Source organism: Alligator mississippiensis, chromosome 5 (assembly GCF_030867095.1).
Source record: "Alligator mississippiensis isolate rAllMis1 chromosome 5, rAllMis1, whole genome shotgun sequence".
NCBI classification, from domain to species: Eukaryota; Metazoa; Chordata; order Crocodylia; family Alligatoridae; genus Alligator; species Alligator mississippiensis.
Window position 1 is genome coordinate 61243483 of NC_081828.1, and position 20607 is coordinate 61264089.

General features: G+C 45.3%; 1 long non-coding RNA gene across 1 annotated transcript; it reads left to right on the forward strand.

The window, feature by feature from the left end:
* The first annotated feature begins 11942 nt into the window (after nt 1-11942).
* On the forward strand, nt 11943-14316 carry LOC132250817 (uncharacterized). The gene is made up of 3 exons (XR_009462451.1): nt 11943-11996; nt 12596-14016; nt 14108-14316. It is a non-coding gene; the product is annotated as an uncharacterized LOC132250817 (long non-coding RNA).
* Nucleotides 14317-20607: the final 6291 nt, after the last annotated feature.

The window sequence follows — 20607 nt, forward strand, 5'->3', positions numbered from 1 at the left end:
CCTGGCCCTATTTTTTCCCAGATTAATTAGGTTTCCAACTGTATCTCTTATTATGTCTTCTTTACTCTCCAGTGATATCAAACTGAACGCTATTACATCTCTGTTTTTCTCCTATCCACATCCTCATCTTGACTACCACACTATTAGTGCATACATTTAGGCATACACTTAAGTCATTGCAAAATTATTATTATTAGTCTTCTCATATTATTTTAGTAATCTGTTTTGCATGTAACATTTGAATTTAAAAGGCTTCCTCACCATGTAAGTCAAGCACATGTGTAGGTGTATACCAGCACTAAGACTAATGACTTCCAAGTAACCTTTTTTTTTTCCTTTTCCTTGGCAGGAAGAGGTAGATAAATAGATTGATGATCCCACCAACCCTCTTTTTCACATTGTTTCCTTAATTTTAGTTATTGACTCATTCACCACAACTCATCAACATTTCAACATAGTGCTGTCAATAAACCTAGTAATTTAGAACCAAATCTGGAAAGTCTTCTATATACATAGTCCCCACTGTTTTACAAAATCAGGCTTTCATCTATCCTGGGATATTCATTCCCTGTCCTGCACTCAAGCAGGCATCATGATACTAGATGATGCTTCATCATGGTCATCATACTTATATGTTGGTAGAAGTACCCTGTTTTCTCTGTCCAAGACATTCTTCTGAAAAGGATACTGTCAATCTTTATTTCACTGCAATACAGGCTAGTTTCTGCATGTGTGCAGCAATGTTTTAAGTTAAACTTTCAACTAACTTGGTGAACATGTTGTTACTCTCATTATTATATGTGTACAAATTAAACAAATAATGAATGCTATTAGAGCAGGTATTGAACTTTGATTAGGGTAGAAAGGGTATATTTAGTTGGGTAATTAATCAAATTAAAAAATTTACACAAGAATGAAAGAGTAATTGAAGCCTTATTGATGCATTACAATTTTATGAAATATAATGGGTATTTAACAAGATGGCTATGACAAGATAGAAGGAAATCAATTAACTTACTAATCAAAGGCCTGATCCTGTATCTGCTTAGTAGCCTGATCCTGTATATACTTAGTAACTGAGTCATTCAATTGAAGTCAAACCTCAGTTCAAGTGAATTTGATGCCATAAATCAAGTGATGTATCCCAAGTGATTTTTATTGCAACTTTCAAATGCACATATTAGAAACTGATCATTTATAAAAATTCTGAAATGTTAATCTACATTAAATAAATTATGTGCCTGAAATTAAATGTCTTATGCTACCAGAATGTAAATAATTATACATGCATGACAATTTAGTGGTGAACATGCTAAAAAAGTCTTGACGGCTGGGTAAACCAGAAGTCCTATATTCCATGGGTTCAGGAATGTATTTGGCAGCTGTGTTGGTCTGAGACAAAAGGAAATGCAAAATTTTAGAACTCTTGGTTTATAGATGATACCTTTTATTAGACCAACTAAGAAATTGCAAAATATATATATCTCTTTCTGCAAGCTTTCGGACACACACGCCCTTCCTCAGGTTCAGGGAAAATTAACGATGGTAAAAAGTCCATGGGAAAAGTTCATGAGAAAAGCCTTTTTTTTTTTTTTTTGGTTATTGCTTATTTTTGATTCATTATTGAAAACTATCATTTTTGCACAGGGTTTGCACTGGAAACCCAGAGTTTTTGGTGCTGCTACACCATTGTGGATCTTCCATGCATCAAATGAGAACCATGCCTTAGGCTACTACTTAGCCAGCAGGTGGTGCCAAAGCAATAAGTATTGTGGCTACATTATCAAAGTACTGGGACCTGGCGGGGGTTCATGGCATCGCTATCACAGTCCCCAGATTTTGGTCTGTGCTACATTTTTAGCATGCCTTATATGTGTTTTACTGTTTAATATTTATATAGAATTCCAACAACTGGAAACCCTTTTGTTTCAGCTGACATTTTGACAAATTCTGCTGCTGCAGTTCATTCAGAAATTGCTATAGCACTGTCAGGACACCTAAAGTGTCTACAGATATTACGTGCATTTCAGCATATTCCAGTATTATTGTTTCAACATATTCTGTGGTCTTATGAAAGTACTCACTTTAATAAATAGTATGAAAAAAGAAGGAATGGCTGCTATAGATTAGTGAATTATATAAAATTAAAGAGCAAGTGGATTCTTCTTAATGTATTTACAAGTTTTAGAATATCTCATTCACAATAGCCAGGAAGGATGATCCTGAAGGGAAAGGCTGATTCTGGAACTCAGAGAGTGTGGTTTCTGTTCCTATCTGAAGGGAGCATCTACATGTTGCCCTATAGTAATGTTGTTACTGCGCCATGCTTTAGTACTTCCTTTGGGAAGTACCCTAGAGCATGGCACAGTAATTTCCCATGCTGCACTGTACGTGTGTTGCATGACTATTTGTAGCAGCTACTTTCCCCAAGCGGGACACTGTGGGGAGTGCGCCACTACAGCAAAGTAGCTGCTGGTTACGTGTAGACACCTGTGGTTGCTACATCACCATAGCATAGCATTATGGTGACATAGCGTCATGTGTAGACATGCCCAAAATGTACTATCTGTGTTACTTTCAGTAAGTTATGTTACCTCTGTAAGTCTCAATTTCTCTAGCTATATCTTTCTCACCAGTATCTTTAACATCATCTTTGTTAGAGGGATGTTCTGAGGCTTGTTCATAAAGTGCTTTTATATTCTCAGGTCTTTTAGCACTCAGGAAAAGGGAATTTTAGTCCCAGGAGTCCTTATTTAGGTCCAGGTAGAGGTTCTGTCTTGGTTGTCAAAGAGATTGTAAGGTCTTATTTAATTCCTATTCACACTGCCCATCTCATAGGTGAGAGTGAATGGGAAGATGCCTCCTACTCCAAAATAAGAGAAAAGGGAGAAGCAGTGGCAGAGTGGGTATATAGATGGAGCTGATGATGTATGCCCTCTGCTTATGAAAGCTTATATTATACATCTCTGACTTAGTCAATAAAGGTGCAAATCTACCTTGACTTCAGTATAGATGGATCCTTGCTTCTGTTCCTCACAATGCATCAGGGGGCACAACAGGTATGATACTATGGGGAAAGTATGTTGTGCCAGGTGAAGGCTTGGCATATGGTGCTTTTCCTTCACAGAAAGGGGAACTAGGAATCAGAGTGTCTCTCTGAGGCATAACTTGCTTTCCAACTGCCACTTGGTCAGGATAAAGACACAAGCAAATTCTAAAGAGTGAAGTATTCCAAGTGTAAACCAGAGATACTATGAAAGGCAGTTCTTCAAAATAAAAGCATTTAAAAGAAAATGACCCAGGAATTTCAGAAAAATACTACTTCCAAAATAAAACCCTCTATTTTCTCTGGTTGCAGCAGAGATTTTCAAAACTTGAAAACAAGACTTGGAGCCCAAAGGTTCAAAGAAATTTTCAAAGTTGATTCTATGTGATAGATTTCTTTTGACAATTCTGTCTTTTCAAAACAACCGATTCAAAATGTTCTTATTAAAATTGCCTTTCTTGTCTATTCTAGCCAGTGTCATATCCTTGCTTGAGAACAAACTCACCTTCCCTCTACTCTGGTTCACCTGACCTTGTCACTTATTCTAAGTGCAGACTGCCAAAAAGCCTGAGGCTTAATTGATTCAGTGTTTGCAGGTTAGTCTAAGCTACAGAGATTGAACTGATAAGCAAATGAAGACACATTCACTTTTGATTCAGGAAATGCAGCCACATCCCTGCAGTGGCTCAAGCCAGAAGCTGGGGGGTGCTAGAGCACACCTTCCAGTCACTCCCAAAGTGGGCGGGGAAGACAGAAAGCCCTCCAAGACTTTTCCCCTCTCCCTGATGGAGTGGAGGGGGTATGGCCAGGCCCCAGCCCATGCTCTGCCTGGGCAGAGGGCAGGGTAGGGGGGAGAAGGTAGTGGCACTGAATTCATAAAAGCTTGAAGTTCTTTCTCTGAAAAACTACAAATTCAAGAACTATAAAGACAGCATGGGCTGTGTGTTCACTTACTTTTCCTGCTGCCCCTGAGGTCTCTGGAATTTGCAGTCCAGAATCAGAGCAGCAGGACTCTGTAGGGTTTCACATCAATTCCTCTTCCTGCTTCCAGGTGCCTCTGGGATTTGTAGTCCACAGTTGCAGCCAGCACTAAGTAAGCCTATAAGGGCAGCTCCATACTTGGGGTAAGGTGAGTTTAACCCCACCACTCCTTCCCTGGCCCCAGGTTTGCTTGGTGGGGCCAGTGAGCCAACCCTCACTGCTCTAGCTAGGGAGCAGAGGGGTGGGGCCAGCCCTGCTCTCTGGAGCAGATGGCACAGCACAGCCCAAGGGCTGAAAAGCATGCTGGGATGCTAGGGGACTCTGATTTAATTTGAACCAGGAAGGGGTCTTGGACAGAAGCGTCATAAACTGGTTTGACCTAAATCAGTTAAGTCAGGAACTACATTCTACCAGTTTTATCATAAACCAGATTCATCCATTTTGAAACTGGTTTATGTGCATTGAACTTCTGTTCTGTTACAGGTTTAAACCAGTTTTTGATCACTTAAATTGGTTTATGTGCAACTTCTGTCCCTATCCTTACACTGTTCCTCTCTCCACTTCCACTATTTCCATTTCCTCAGCAATACCAGGACATCCCTTGGCCTCCTCTCACCTATTTCTTTGCACCAATAATGTATTGCTTTTCTCTGTATAGAATGTCTTCTCAGTGTCTATTCACAAAGCCATTATCCTGTTCTCATCCAGATTCAATCGAAGTAATGCTGCTTTAATATAATCACACTTGAAATTGAATCAAAAGTATGTGCTGTTAAGCAAAGCCAAGGCTCAACTTCCAAAACATTTGCCATTACACTAGCTACAATTTTATCATTATAAGCAACCAAATAGAAATCAGGTGTCTGAACTGTATGTACCTAGAGCTTGTAATACTGGCATTTCTAGACAGCACATTTAAAACTATAGGCAATCTTACTGAAGAATTCTTACTGAATTCTGACAGAAGTTGTATAACTGGCTTCAGCGGGGAAAAGAATAGTCCCATGGAGTCTAATTTAAAAATAGAACAAAAACCCTTCTCATTTTATTTAAAACATAAAAGAAATATATTTCTACGCATAAGCTGGAAAAAGGCACTAAAACAGTATGAGTGTAAGACACCAAAGCTTGATACCCACCAGATTCATACTTCAATATCAGTAAATATTTTCTTGCTTTTTGACTTCATCTCTGGTATCAGAGTCAGCATCTTAAAACAATTAAGAGGCCCAGCTCAATCACATCTTGTAGCTTCTCAGCACTTATTTCTTGGACTTTTGATGCATTGCTGCTGTTTGTCTCTTAGTGCTTTATTGTTTAATAATCCTTCTTCACAGATGGTGACACACAAATTATATTTGTCCAATCTAAATAGCGCTTGGAATGCAAATTTAAAAGTGAATTAATCAGATTTATGGAAGGTGGCAATGAGAGCATATGTAAAGGACACATGGAAGTGCCAAAGAAGCTCCTAAACTCAACCCACCCCTTCTGGCTTTTTAATTCTAAAGCAGGTGGGGAATCATCCAAGCAGATTGCATCTCAATGTTAACTCAATCTCATCTACTGCCCTTATTCGATTAGGAATGGGTCCTGTCAGTCTACGTAATTATTCTAAAGAAAACCCAAGTGTGCATTTTGGTTATTTGGGAAGTAGAAACTTGCAGAAAGAGTAGAGATAAAGCAGGAAATGTTCTCCTTAATACACTTACATTCAATGCTTTGTCTTCTGGTCATTACCTTTCCCCGCATACTCATGATTAATTCAGAGCAAAGAAAGTATTCATACTCACACACACACATTTGAACATCAAAAAGAAAATTTGTTTACATTGTCTAAGTATGTCTAGCCTTAAGTTGTTATTTATAAATATGTATGAGATAGATATGTGCTTAAAACATGAAAGGTTCAGTTCACTAGTCTTCTATCCAATTATTTAGGTATTTACATGCTTGGTTTCTACTAATACAGTATCTGATAAAAAAAAAATGACACAGAGAATTTGTTACTATTTCCTTGTTTTCCTACCCAACTTGCAAGAGAATTGACTCGATTAGTTTTCAGTTTGCATGAATGGAGTGATAGATGATGAGGAAAAGGCTGAAGTACTCAATGCCTTTTTTACCTTGGTCTTCACAAGCAAGGCCAGCTCTCAGACTACTGCACTGGGCAGCACAGTTCGGGAAACAGGCCAGCAGCCCTCAGTGGTGAAAGAATATGTTAGGGACTATTTAGAAAAGTTGGATATGTACAAATCCATAGGGCCAGATGCAATGCATCCACAGATGCTAAAGGAGTTGGCTGGAGTGAGTGCAGGGCTGCTGGCCATTATCTTTGAAAATTCATGCCAATTGGGGGAAGTTCCAGACAATTGGAAAATGGCAAATATAGTTCCCATATTTAAGAAAGGGAAGAAGGAGGATCCAGAGAAATACAGACCAGGCAGCATCACCTCAACCCCTGGAAAAATCATGGAGAAAGTCTTCAAAGAATCCATTTGGAAGACAAGAAGGTGATTAAAAACATTTAGCAGGGATTCACCAAGGGTGGGTCGTGCCTGACCAACCTGATGGAATCAAAACTTGTGGAAAAGATGATATCTTTTATTAGGCCAACTAGATATTTGCAAGCAAATTATTGTGTTCATTTGCAAGCTTTCAGGCTTACTCACCCTTCATCAGGCATAGGAGAGAGTAGAGATTGTAAAAGTTCTCCTAGGTAGAAATGAAAATTCATATTTCAAAAAAGTGCTGAAGGTGTGGTAAAGTCTTCTGTTTGCAATAGTTAATTTTGTCCAGATTAGGCACAGAGAAAGGTTGAAAAGTCTCTTTACCTCCAAGTTGTCTAGTGGCAAGCTGGATGTAGAAGTATATTACCTTCAGGTTATGATGTTTCATATTTCACAGAAGAGTGGAAAGATGGAAAGCTCTTCTGGGCAGGAATTTCTTTTATAGTCAGGTATATGTGTGTATCTGTGCTCTGTGAAATGTAAATTTACTCCAATAATGGCAGAAGCCTGGTATTTGCCTCTAGACCAATATGGCTACCACCTGGATACCTGACTAACCTGATTGCTTTCTATGATGAGATAACTGGCTTTGTGGATGCAGGGAAAGAAGTGGACATACTATACCTTGACTTTAGCAAGGCTTCTGATACCATCTCCCACAGCATTCTTGCAAGTAAACTGAGGAATTATGGGTTGGATGAATGGACTGTGAGGTGGATAGAAAGCTCACTGTATTGTAGGGCAGTAATCAACTGGAAGTAATCAATGGCTCAATGTCTAGCTGGCAGCAAGTGGAGTGCCCCAGGGACTGGTTCTGGGGCTGGTTTTGTTCAGTATCTTCATTAGCAATCTGGAAGATGGGATGGATTGCACCCTTAGCAAGTTCATGGATAACACCAAGCTGGGGGGGTATAGTAGATGTACTGGAGGGTAGAGCTAGGATTCAGAGTGACCTAGAAAAACTGGAGGATTAGGCCAAAAGAAATCTTCTGAAGTTCAACAAGGTCCTGTGCAAAGTCTTGCACATAGGCCAGTACAATCCTCTGTACTGGTACAGGCTGGGGGCTGACTGGCTGGGCAGCAGCTCTGCAGAAAAGGACCTAGAGGTTACAGTGGACAATAAGCTGAATATGAGTCAGAAGTGAGCCCTTGTTGTCAAGAAGGCTAACAGCATACTGGGCTATATTAGTAGAACCGTTGTCAGCAGATTGAAGGAAGTAATTATTCCACTCTATTCTGCACTGGTGAGGCCACATCTGGACTACTGTGTCCAGTTTTGGGGGTCCCCCCCCACTATGGAAAGGATATGAACAAGTTGAAGAGAGTACAGTGGACAGCAACAAAGATGGTTCAGGGCCTGGGGCACATGATTTATGAGGAAAGGCTGAGGGAATTGGATTTATTTAGTTTAGAGAAGAGAAGACTGAGAGGGGATGTGATAGCAGCCTTCAACTACCTGAAGGGTGGTTCCAAAGAGGATGGAGCTAGACTGTTCTCAGTGGTGACAGATGACAGAACAAGGAACAATGGTCTCAAGTTGCAGCAAGGGAGGTTTAGGTTGGATATCAGGAAAAAAAACTTTCTCACTAGGAGGGTGGTGAAGCAGTGGAACAAGTTACCTACAGAGATGGTAATCTCTCCAGCCATGAAGGTTTTTAAGGCCTGACTTGACAAAGCTCTGGCTGGAATGATCTAGTTGTGGATGGTTCTGCTTTGAGCAGGGGGTTGGACTAGATGATGTCCTGAGGTCCCTTCCAACCCTAATTTTCCATGAATCTATGATTCTATGTACCCTTGTATATGCCAGACTTATAAAAACTAAGTAAAGATACAAGATTTACATCAAGTTGTAAATACAGTATGTTTTCTGGTCATTTTTACAGCTTAAAAGATTGATTCCTATATTCTTGTTCCAACTCTAATACAAGTCCTTAGCTTGTATTTTTTCCTTGATTGTTCAACAGTTTAATGGTTCCAATGCAACATCTGTTTCACCATCAATGGGAATTCTTGTGACACAAGACATATGGTTTAAGGCCTTTAGGATTTTAGTTGTGGCTGTTTGTAAGCACAGCATACAAGTCAGTTGAAGCTAAGCCACTCTGCCTTTGGAAAATACTCCCTTAAGAAACGATGCTCAGTGATGCACTGCCAATGTGGGACGTCCACAATATGTTGCTTCCATAGCCAAAATCCAGAGATCCTGCAGGTTGGTATAACTTTGCAAAGGAGACTGTGTGAAACTCAGTGAATCTATTCTTTTTATTTTTCCCCCTTTAACCTACATGCTTTCTTGGGCACATAAATCAAGGCACAACTGGACAAACAAATGCACATTGTACATATTTGATTAGAAACATTCCAATAGTATTCCTGAAAATGACTGCCCATTTTGCTGGGGTAGAAAAGGGTTTAATTTGCTGAAGCAGAGAAGGGTCAGGGGTAGAATGAAGAACTTGTATATGAGGAGGGGAGGTGGCATTAATATTTGGAAAGAGGGAAAATGAAAATTACATCATCCCCTGTGAAAACTTTAAAAAAACGCCTGACACCTAATGCAACTGGATCCATTTAAAAAAGAAAAGACTGCTTTTCAAAAGCATTTTTATGAGCCTGAGCCCCAGGGATAAGTCAGTGTTGGCACGTATGATTTAGCAGCATCTCAAGAGGGATCAAGCTGGTAGAATTTTAATAAGAAACACTAGAGAGCTCCCTCCAGCATGTTACTGGAGCTGCAGGAGGTTGCAAGTGGGAGAGAGCTGACAGGGTCTTTCTTGAACAGAAATACTGACACTGCTTCTAAAGGGGGGGGGGGGGCATTAAGGCACATTATGGATAAAAACCCATAAAAAACCTGATGATCTACTGTGATCTCTGATACAAAGCCAAATCTTTGAATTCTTCTCCCCCGACCCCACCTTATTTAATAGGCTGCAATGCATCAATATAACAACTTTCAAGATTATATCTCCATGGAAGTGAATCATGGAAGTTTTCAATCAAGTATAACCTCTGGTCACAGAAGAGTTAGAAACAGTATATGAGATTTAAAAATATGTATATATTACTAAAATTGTATAAATAGTATGACTATTTCACATCCCACAGATTTCCAGTGGGCCTGGTGCACCTAAATTCTTTTATGCAATTTTGAAAATCTCATCAAAAATCTGGTTCGGGGACTGTAAAAGCCAAGGGTATAATAATAAAAAAGGGAAGGTTCCTATCCACTGAACACCTTTGGCATACAGAATGCATGCCTAGACAATACGAAAGCTTTCAAATATAACAAAAAAAGTGTTTCATTGTCAGTCAAGGGGTTTTTCTTTAAACACTATAGAGAGTTTCTAGAATCACTGCCACAATTTGTAAATAACAGAGGAAAGGAAAATTGCTGCCTACCCACTGATCAGACAGAGCAGGATTTGTGCCATGTAATCATTACTGTGCGGCTTTAATCTGGGCAATATCAAGTGTAACAGTTTGCCTAGAAGAGTTGTCCTGGGGATATCAACTCTATGATATCATCTGATGCTAAGATTTCCCAGCTGCCTGCACAGTTGATCTTGGAGGCAAAGGGTAATGGGCTCCACTGGATGTCACCAGAAGCAAAGCAACAGCACACACTCCTGCCATTGTGTTTTTCCCAATAGCAGCCTGAGCATCAAATCTAGATGCTTCATCACACAACACCTGCTGCCGCCTCCATGAATGTCCAAATGGGTGGAACAAGAGGATGACAGGAGGGTATACCTATATACTCAATTCTTCCTGTTTGCTTCAAACAAGACAAGAGAAAGTGTGGCCATCACAATAACTTAGATTAGGATAGAAATGCTCCAACAATGGGGATCCTTTTACTGAAAGGAGTAATGAAATAACCTCTTCCCCAAGTTACAGTGCCAGTATCAATACTGTTTCTAGGAAGAAACATTCTCTAATAGACTCCAGTGCTGGGAGTCACTGTGGTCAATAGCATGCAAATGGTCAATAGCATGCAGAGTGAGCTATAGGCTTGAGGGAAGCACCCAATGCACAAGATCACATTGTGCTGTATAGATGATGTTGCCAGCAGGGAAGGCTTTGGCTTCTCCAGCCATGAGATGCTGTTTCAAAAAGAAAGACTATTGGGAAGAACTGCACCCACCTGAGGAAGACAGGGAAACGTATTTTTGCTTACAGCTTGCTAACCTACCAAGGAAAGCTTTAAACTAGGTTCACCAAGGGTTCACAAAAGTTCAGAGGTAAGTAAAGATCTAGGGGACCTAGATAAAATCTTTTATAAGGGGAAGCAATAGCAGGAGCTTTACCAATGTTCTCAGGGAGAGGACACTCAGTTACCTAAAATGTTTACACGCTAATGTGAGAAGCATGGAAAATAAAGAGGAGGAACTGGAGGTCTTAGTACAATCAAGGAATGATGACATAATTGGGATTACAGAGATGTGGTGCCATACTTTACATGACTGGAGTGCTGTTTTGGATGGGTATAGTTTATTCAGGAAGAATAGGCAGGGGAGGAAAGGAGGTATTTGCTATATACGAGGGTGATGTACATGCATTCTGAGGCACAGTATGAAGTGGAAGGTGAAGCCATTGAAAGCTTCTGGGTAAAGGTCAGAGGGGAGAGTAGCAAGGAGGATGTCATGGGCAACTTTAATTCTTAGGACATCTGCTGGGAGGGAAACACAGCAGCAAGAAATCAATGCACCAAAATCCTGAAGTGTTAGGGATAACTTTATTATACACCTGGTAAAGACTACCAAATAGCTCTTCTTCACCTCTTGCTCACAAACAGGTAAGAATTGGTTGAGAATACAAGGGTAGAAAGTAACTTTTGGGTAACAGTGACCATGAAATGATAGAGCTCCAGATCCAAAGGGGGGGAAGGAAGGAGATCATAAAGAATAAAGATTAGAATAAAGACACTGAACTTCAGAAAGGCAGGGAACAAGTGGACAGGATCCCTTAGAAGGCAGGTCTGAGGGGGAAAGGAGTCCAAGAGTGCTGGTTGTACTCAAAGAAGGCTGTATTAAAGGTATAGGAGCAAGCTTCCCTGATGTGACAGAAGAATGGGAAGTGAAACAGGACCAGCCTGTCTAGACAGTAATCTCTTCAGTGATTTGAAACGCAAAAAGAATCCTAAAAAAATGGAAACTTGGTCATAGTACTAGGGAAGAGTATGTGTATCACATTAGTGTGCAAGGAAAAAAATCAGGAGGGCCAAGTCATGATTTTAAATGCAACTGTCCAGGAACATAAGAGCCAATAAAAAGGGATCCTACAAGTATGTCAAGAGTAAGAGGGCCAAAAAAACCATAGGTCCCTTATGGAATTTAGAAGGCAAACTACTTATGGCTGATGCAGAAAAAGCTGAAGTATTTAATTTTTCTTTTTTACTTTAGTTGACAAATAGAGGCAGCTAGTGGATGACGAGCACAATTGGCAGCAAAGACAAGGTGAGTCAAACAGCCTAGGGTAATAACAGAACAGGTTAGAGATTACTAGACATTACTTAGAGAAGCTATATGCTTTTAAATTGGCAGGGTGGATGGGATGTAGCCTGGGGTACGGAGGTAGTTTCAAAGCCATTGCCTATCTTTCTTGAGAACTCATGGGGTGCATCCAGATGAGCATAATGTGCCTCTTACAGTGTTCCAAACCAGTTTGAGATGCTGCAAGAGACACACTACAAATGAAAAAATGTTCCCTGTGCTGCATATTTGCAGTGCGGGCTCAAAATTTGATACCTGGAAATCCATATGTGGAGGGATTGGTTGGGGGGCATAGCTCCCCTGCAGGGTTCACAGTACCCCCCCCACCACACACACAGCAGAAGTGGCTGTCGGTGCTTAGGGCCTGCTGCTGCTAGAGGCCCCCGCAGCACATCATGGCCTCAGCCACCTCTGAGCAGGTGCCACCTGTGCCGCTTGTCACCGGTGTAGCCCTGCTTAGCTTTGTGTGGCCCGGGGTCATGTGCCTTTCTGCAGCTCTAGGCTGCTCAGGTTGTCACCCAGGGGCCAACATCACTTACAGGGACTGTGTGTTGTGCTGGGAGGTCCTGCATCCACAGAGCCTGCCTGGTCCAAAGGAACACGGGGCCTGTGGAGGCAGATCCAGCAGCAGGAAAGAGAGGAGCCAGGCACACGTGTGTCCCGCATGTACGTGTGCCCCCTTAACCAACTGACTGACCAGAGGCGGCGGCGGCGGCAGCAGCAGCAGCAGCAGAGGAATCGGCAGCGGGGGCAGCAACAGCTGATCCCCCAAAGGTAAGTGGGGCGGAGGGACACGGCGCAGCTGAGCTGGATCCGGAGGGGAAGCCCCCCGGGTCCCATATAGCTGAGCCGGTAAGGAGCCGCACTCCCGAGCCGCGCAGCGTGAACAGAGCGTGCAAACAGGGAGGGCTAGGGAGGGGACTGTCCCCCCAGGCCAGGGAGCACCCCCGGGGCTAATCTTTGGGGAGCAGGCTCCAGCGGCAGCGGATCCCCCCAGCAGGGGAGCGTAGGAGGCGGAACTGCCGACAGGCACTTCCAGGTAGACCGGGGCGCCTGATTGGCCGTTGGAGCAGGGGCGGGTAATTCAAACCGCGGGCTTTAAAGCCATGGGGTGACGTAGTTCCCAGAACTCGGGAACCAGCAGAGGGAAAGAGAGGAGCCAGGCACATGTGTGTCCCGCACGCATGTGTTCCCCCTTAACCAACTGACTGACCAGAGGCGGTGGCGGCGGCAGCAGCAGCAGCAGCAGCAGAGGAATCGGCAGCGGGGGCAGCAACAGCTGATCCCCCGAAGGTAAGTGGGGCAGAGGGACCCGGCGCAGCTGAGCCGGATCCGGAGGGGAAGCCCCCCGGGTCCCATATAGCTGAGCTGGTAGGGAGCCGCGCTCCCAAGCCGTGCAGCGCGAACAGAGCACGTAAACAGGCACGCTCTGTGAGAGCGCGCCGGCATTTGCGCAGGCGTTCGTGCCGGCAGGTGGGCCGGGAGGGCCAGGAGTGAGACTCCTGTAGGGGTAGGGAGTAGACACCACACAGGTCTACAAACAGCAGGTCAGAATGGTGTCTACGAGGAGTGCTGCTAGGGCCTCTGCCCAGGGGGACATGGCTAACTGGGGCTGGTCTGAGGTCTCCACCCAGACTGAGCCCATGGGGGAGCTGATGTCCCCCTACCTCCTGGCCTGTGGGGGATCCCCAGCAGGGCCGGGGGGGACAGAGATTGGGGGCCCCCACACCTGTCCGGCAGGTGCCTGTCTTAGGGCTCTGGAGGCGCAGGTGAGGGAGCTCCGGGAGGAGGTTAGCAGGCTGAGGGGGATCAGGGAGGTGGAGGATGAAATTGACAGATATTTCCTTTCCCTGCAGGACCAGGCACCGAAGGAAGAAGCAGCCTGGGGAATGCCCTCCACAGCAGAGTGGCAGACGGTCACAGCCAGGACCAGAGCAGCTCGCAGAGAATTGGTACCAGCTTCTCCAGTTCGACTGGAGAACAGGTACGAGGCCCTGGTGACCCTGCAGGAGATGGAAGGAGAGGAGGAAACCCTTGGGCAGGAAGAAACACCACATTCTTCACACTCCAAACAGATCAAGAGACCCAAGAGGACCCAGAGGAGGAGGTGAAGAGTGCTCGTCATAGGCGACTCCATCCTGAGAGGTATGGAAGGGCCCATCTGTCGCCAGGACCCCTCAGCATGAGAGGTATGCTGCCTCCCTGGAGCAAAGATTCGGGATGTGACGGAGGTAAACCAGGCCAGGATCAAGCCCACCGATTACTACTCCATGGTCCTAGTCCATGTGGGTACTAATGATGCGGCCAGGAGAACCCCTGATCACCTGATGGCAGACTACAGTGCTCTGGGCGGCGTGCTGAGGGAGTTCGGTGCACAGGTGGTATTCTCTTCCATCCTACCAGTGAATGGACGCGGAAGACGGCATGAGAACTGCATCCAAGAGACCAACTGGCGGCTTCGGCAGTGGTGTCTCGAGGCAGGCTTCGGCTTCCCGGACAACGACCCGCACATCACGACGAGGGACATGCTCAGCTGGGATGGGCTTCACCTGTCCCCCAAAGGTAAGCGTGTGTTTTCTTCTAGGTTGGCGGATCTCCTCCGGCGGGCTTTAAACTAGGCTCATCGGGGGGAGGGGAAGATGAGGGCAGGGGAAGCTGTGGAACACCAAACCATGTGGCACCCACAAGGACAGCCCAGCCTGAAGAAAGAGAGCATTGGGAACCTGAAAGACATGGGGAGGCCAGCACTACGGCACAGGTAAGAAATGAGAAGGTAAGAATCAAAGGGCCCCTTGGGACTCGGAGCAGGGGGGCAGCAAAGGCACCAGTCGCAGGGCTCAAGTGCCTATATACTAATGCTAGGAGCACGGGAAACAAGCAGGATGAACTAGCGCTCCTGCTTGCACTAAACACCTATGACTTAGTGGGGCTAACGGAAACCTGGTGGGATTCATCCCATGACTGGGCGGTACATATTGAGGGCTATAGATTGTACAGAAAGGACAGGGTGGGGAAGAAAGGGGGAGGGGTTGCGCTCTATGTCAGTGAGCAGTATACATCAACCCTCATCAAGACGGAATCCAAGGATGAGGAAGTAGAAGGATTGTGGATTAGGCTACATGGGGGGCAAGGAGAAAGGGATTTGGTGGTAGGGGTCTGCTACAGACCCCCACATGAAGGGGAAGAAAGAGATTCGGGGCTCCTGAGGCAACTCTCGGAGACCATAAAAGCTAAAGAGGCGGTAGTCATGGGGGACCTAAACTACCCGAGCATCTGCTGGGAGTCACAGACAGCAAAGTCCCACCGCTCACGCAGGTTTCTAACCTGTGTACAGGACCTCCACCTGACACAGGAGGTACATGGTCCCACTAGGGGGAATGCCATACTGGATCTGGTATTGGCAACGGGATATGACATGGTAGTGGACCTTCAGATCGGTAGCCATCTGGGGGACAGTGATCACCTAATAATAGAATTCACCATAAGATGGCGAGTGGGTAAGGTAACTAGTAGGGTGAAAGTGCTAGACTTTAGGAAAGCTGATTTCAATTAACTCAGGGGATTAGTCAAGGACGCACAGCAGAGTAGGAGATTTGAAGAAATGGAAGCCCAAGAAGGGTGGCTGTGCCTTAAGGAAACGATCCTTCGGGCACAAAGCAAGACGATCCCAAAGCGAGGCAAAAGAGGGAAAGGGGCCAGGAGGCTTCCCTGGCTGACCAGAGAAATCCAGGGCAGCCTAAGGGCCAAAAGGGGAGCACATAAAAAGTGGAAACATGGAGAGATCACCAAAGACGAATATACCTCCTCTGCTCGTGCTTGTAGGGAGGCAGTTAGACGGGCCAAAGCTACCATGGAGCTGAGGATGGCAACCCAAGTAAAGGACAACAAGAAATTGTTTTTTAGATATATAGGGAGTAAAAGGAAGGCCCAGGGAGGAATAGGACCCCTGCTAAATGGGCAGAAACAATTGGTGACGGACAGGGGGGACAAGGCTGAACTCCTCAACGAGTTCTTTGCCTCAGTGTTCCTAAGTGAGGGGTACGACAAGTCTCTCACTGGGGTTGTAGAGAGGCAGCAGCAAGGCGCCAGACTTCCATGCGTAGACCCTGAGATGGTGCAGAGTCTCTTGGAAGAACTGGATGCCTTTAAGTTGGCAGGCCCGGATGAGCTCCATCCGAGGGTGCTGAAGGCACTGGCTGACATCATTGCAGAGCCACTGGCGGGAATATTTCAACGTTCGTGGCGCACGGGCCAAGTCCCAGAGGACTGGAAAAGGGCCAACGTGGTCCCCGTTTTCAAAATAGAGAGGAAGGAGGACCCGGGCAACTATAGGCCAGTCAGTCTCACCTCCATCCTTGGCAAAGTCTTTGAAAAAATTATCAAGGCTCACATTTGTGAGAGCCCGGCAGGACAAATTATGCTGAGGGGAAATCAGCACGGGTTCGTGGCAGGCAGATCGTGCCTGACCAATCTAGTTTCTTTTTATGACCAGGTTACGAAACGCCTGGACACAGGAGGAGGGGTGCATGTCGTATACTTAGACTTCAGGAAGGCCTTCGATACGGTATCCCACCCCATACCGGTGAACAAGTTAAGAGGCTGTGACTTGGATGACTACACAGTCCAGTGGGTGGCGAATTGGCTGGAGAGTTGCACCCAGAGAGTCGTGGTGGATGGGTCGGTTTCGACCTGGAAGGGTGTGGGCAGTGGGGTCCCGCAGGGTTCGGTCCTGGGACCGATAATCTTTAATGTCTTCATCAGTGACTTGGACGAGGGAGTGAAATGTACTCTGTCCAAGTTTGCAGATGACACAAAGCTATGGGGAGATGTGGACACGCCAGAGGGCAGGGAACAGCTGCAAGCAGGTCTGGACAGGTTGGACAAGTGGGCAGAAAACAACAGAATGCAGTTCAACAAGGAGAAATGCAAAGTGCTGCACCTAGGGAGGAAAAGTGTCCGGCACACCTACAGCCTAGGGAATGACCTGCTGGGTGGCACAGAGGTGGAAAGGGATCTTGGAGTCCTAGTGGACTCCAAGATGAACATGAGTCGGCAGTGTGACGAAGCCATCAAAAAAGCCAATGGCACTTTATCGTTCATCAGCAGATGCATGATGAATAGGTCCAAGGAGGTGATACTTCCCCTCTATCGGGCGCTGGTCAGACCACAGTTGGAGTACTGCGTGCAATTCTGGGCGCTGCACTTCAAGAGGGATGCGGATAACCTGGAGAGGGTCCAGAGAAGGGCCACTCGTATGGTTAAGGGCCTACAGACCAAGCCCTACGAGGAGAGACTAGAGAAACTGGATCTTTTCAGCCTCCGGAAGAGAAGGTTGAGAGTCGACCTTGTGGCCGCCTATAAGTTCATCATGGGGGCACAGAAGGGAATTGGTGAGTATTTATTCACCAAGGCGCCCCCAGGGGTTACAAGAAATAACGGCCACAAGCTAGCAGAGAGCAGATTTAGATTGGACATTAGGAAGAACTTCTTCACAGTTCGAGTGGCCAAGGTCTGGAACGGGCTCCCAGGGGAGGTGGTGCTCTCCCCTACCCTGGGGGTCTTCAAGAGGAGGTTAGATGAGCATCTAGCTGGGGTCATCTAGACCCAGCACTCTTTCCTGCTTATGCAGGGGGTCGGACTTGATGATCTATTGAGGTCCCTTCCGACCCTAACATCTATGAATCTATGAATCTATGAATCCTGGCCTGGCATGACATGTGGTCCCTAAGAGCGGGTCCTGGGTGACAGCAGAAGGGCTCATGGCCCATCGCCACACTGTGTTGAGCCGGGCCAAGCCAGTCCTGCTTGCAACAAGCAACATGGGCAGCACCGGCTCTGTGATGGTCAGAACTGTGTCATGCCACGAGGTGGCTCTGACAGCAGTGGGCCCTGAGAGCCAACAGCTGGTGCTGCTGCTGCAGAGGGGGCTGTGACCCTGAGGTGGGGAGGGCTGTGGGAGAGAGCTGTGGGCCCTGTGGGGGGGTTGGCCTTGTGGGGGAGGGGAGCAATGCATGTGCTATGTGGGTAAGCTGTGCCCTGTGGCGGGGCAGGTGGCATACCCCTCCTGAGCAGCCACCCCCCCTGCCCCCCCCCCCCGAGCAGGTGGGCTAGACTACATGCCCTTTTCAGCCCTACTTTTCTATGATCCTATGAACATAAGGCTCAGTGAGTTCTAACCCCCAAATAGCTTCCTCAAACAGTCCAAATCTAGTGAATCACTATAGCTACTAGTATAAAGTTCAATTCCTTTATGTGTCACTGCTTTATGTTACAGACCAAAGATGAACCCACAGTTTGCATCACAGTTGCTAGCTCAGCCATAAGCATAATGCAGTCCAGCTTCTCCATCTTCACACATGAAGACCCATTTCAAGCCACTCCTGTCCCAGAAAAATCACATGGTGGCCTGCAGGTTTCTTGGCCAGAGTTCGGTCATTTTATTTGGCATCCATATTCTCATTCAGGCTTATCCACATAGGGCCTTGCTTATTATACATACCAGCTATACGTACTACTAGTCCCTTGACACCAAGGTTCTAACATCTTAGCTTTTCCTCTGAAAACCACCTAAGAGAGTGCCCACTGACTCTGAAAAGACTTCCTTTTCCTGTGCTGGAGGATTTGTAGAGTGCTCACTTCACTGAATATTAAATAGGCTAGCAAAGTAACTGTAAGGAAGCAGTTTAATTAAAATTTGGTGAAAACAATCTAGCCACCTCTGGTGGCTGCAAGCCAGTGGGCCAACACTAATGTAAAATGAAATATAAACTTACAAAATAAAATTTAGATTTGCAATCATGTAGTCCCCTTTATTGGCAAAGAATCGAATGCACATAGAGATAAAACTACTCATCATTGCTGAAGTTTGTTATTCAAAACTGTGAACACATTTCTTTATATGTGTGTTTACTCATGTGAATAGTGTATAAGTACTGTTTGGCAAAAATTCTAAATATCTGCTGGTTTTTCTGACTACATGATGTTGCATGGTATTGTCAGTGTTTTTTAATATGACTTCTCTAACTACAAATTAAAGAATAGAGTACATCTGTGAGGGACCAGCAGGGGGGAGGATGCTTAAGGGCTACCAGCATGGGTTAATTAAGGACAGATCCTGTCAGACCAACCTGAAAGCCTTCTATGATCAGGTCACAAAATCATTGGACACAGGTGTCACGGTGAACGTAGTCTTTCTGGACTTCAGGAGGGCCTTTGACACTGTTTACCACCCCATTCTTGTTAAAATGCTAGGCAACTGTGGCATGATGCCTACACAGTCAGATGGGTCACAAATTGGCTAAGGGGCTGCACCCAAAGAGTGGTGGTGGATGGGTCATATTTGACCTGGAGGGATGTGGGCAGTGGGGTCCCCCAGGGCTCGGGCCTCAGGTCCGTACTGTTCAATTTCTTTATTAGTGACCTGGACGAGGGGGTGAAAAGCACCCTGTTCAAATATGCTGACAACACCAAGATTTGGGGTGAGGTTGGCATACTAGAAGGGAGGGATAGGATACAACTGGACCTGGACAGGTTTCAAGAGTGGGCAAATGTGAATATGATGGGATTCAATACTGACAAGTGTAGGGTACTGCACTTGGGCAGAAAGAACCGTCAGCATACCTGTAGGCTGGGGAACTCCTTTCTCGAAAGCACAGTGGCAGAAAGAGATCTTGGAATCATCACTGATTCTAAAATGAACATGGGCCACCAACGTGAGGACATGGTCAGCAAGGTTAACTGCACCTTGTCATGCATCCACAGATGCATCATGAGCAGGTCCAAGGAGGTGATCCTCCTCCTCTATGTGACATTGGTCAGGCTGTAGTTGGAGTACTGCATCCAGTTCTGGGCATCGTACTTCAGGAGGCATGTGGCCAGCATTGAGAGGGTCCAGAGGAGAGCCACTCGCATGATCTGGGGACAGCAGGGCAGGCCCTAAAGGAGAGGCTACGGGACCTGAACCTCTAGCAGAAAGCCCCCTTTTCCTCTTGCCTGCATTTGCTCTCCCCTCTTTGGATATGTTTCTCTTTTTCTACCTTTTCTTCCTTCCTCTTTCTTTCACTTTAAGATAAGGAATTGTGTTTTAAAATTTGTATGTGTGCATTTTGTATCTCCCCTTGTAGTTTGGTATTTTTATCTATTTGTATGCCGTGGCATTTGTAGCTTATATTTTATACTCCTCACCTTTCAACTTTCAACTGAATGTGTTTAGTTTCATAAGTAAGTTATACATTGTAACAATGTTAACAAGGGCAGGAATCAAACTGCTCTTCTCTGTATCAGGCTGGCCCCTGAAAGAGCGAGTGAATCAGTGATTGAATGTGTAACGTGATTGAATGTGTAACACAGTAGCAGCAGACAGCAATTATCACCTGAAAGCTGCAGATCAACCAACAGAAGAACTCAATAGAAGACAATGTAACAACCAGGAGTTCTCTAAAAGTTACTGTTCAAGGGCTAGAAGCCCTGGCCTGAGTTAATCAACACAGGGGACCAACTTTTGGGCTGAATATCTCCAGATTGACCGCTCCCAGAGCCCTATTCTAAATTCATCAACAGACTCCCAAACCTGCAC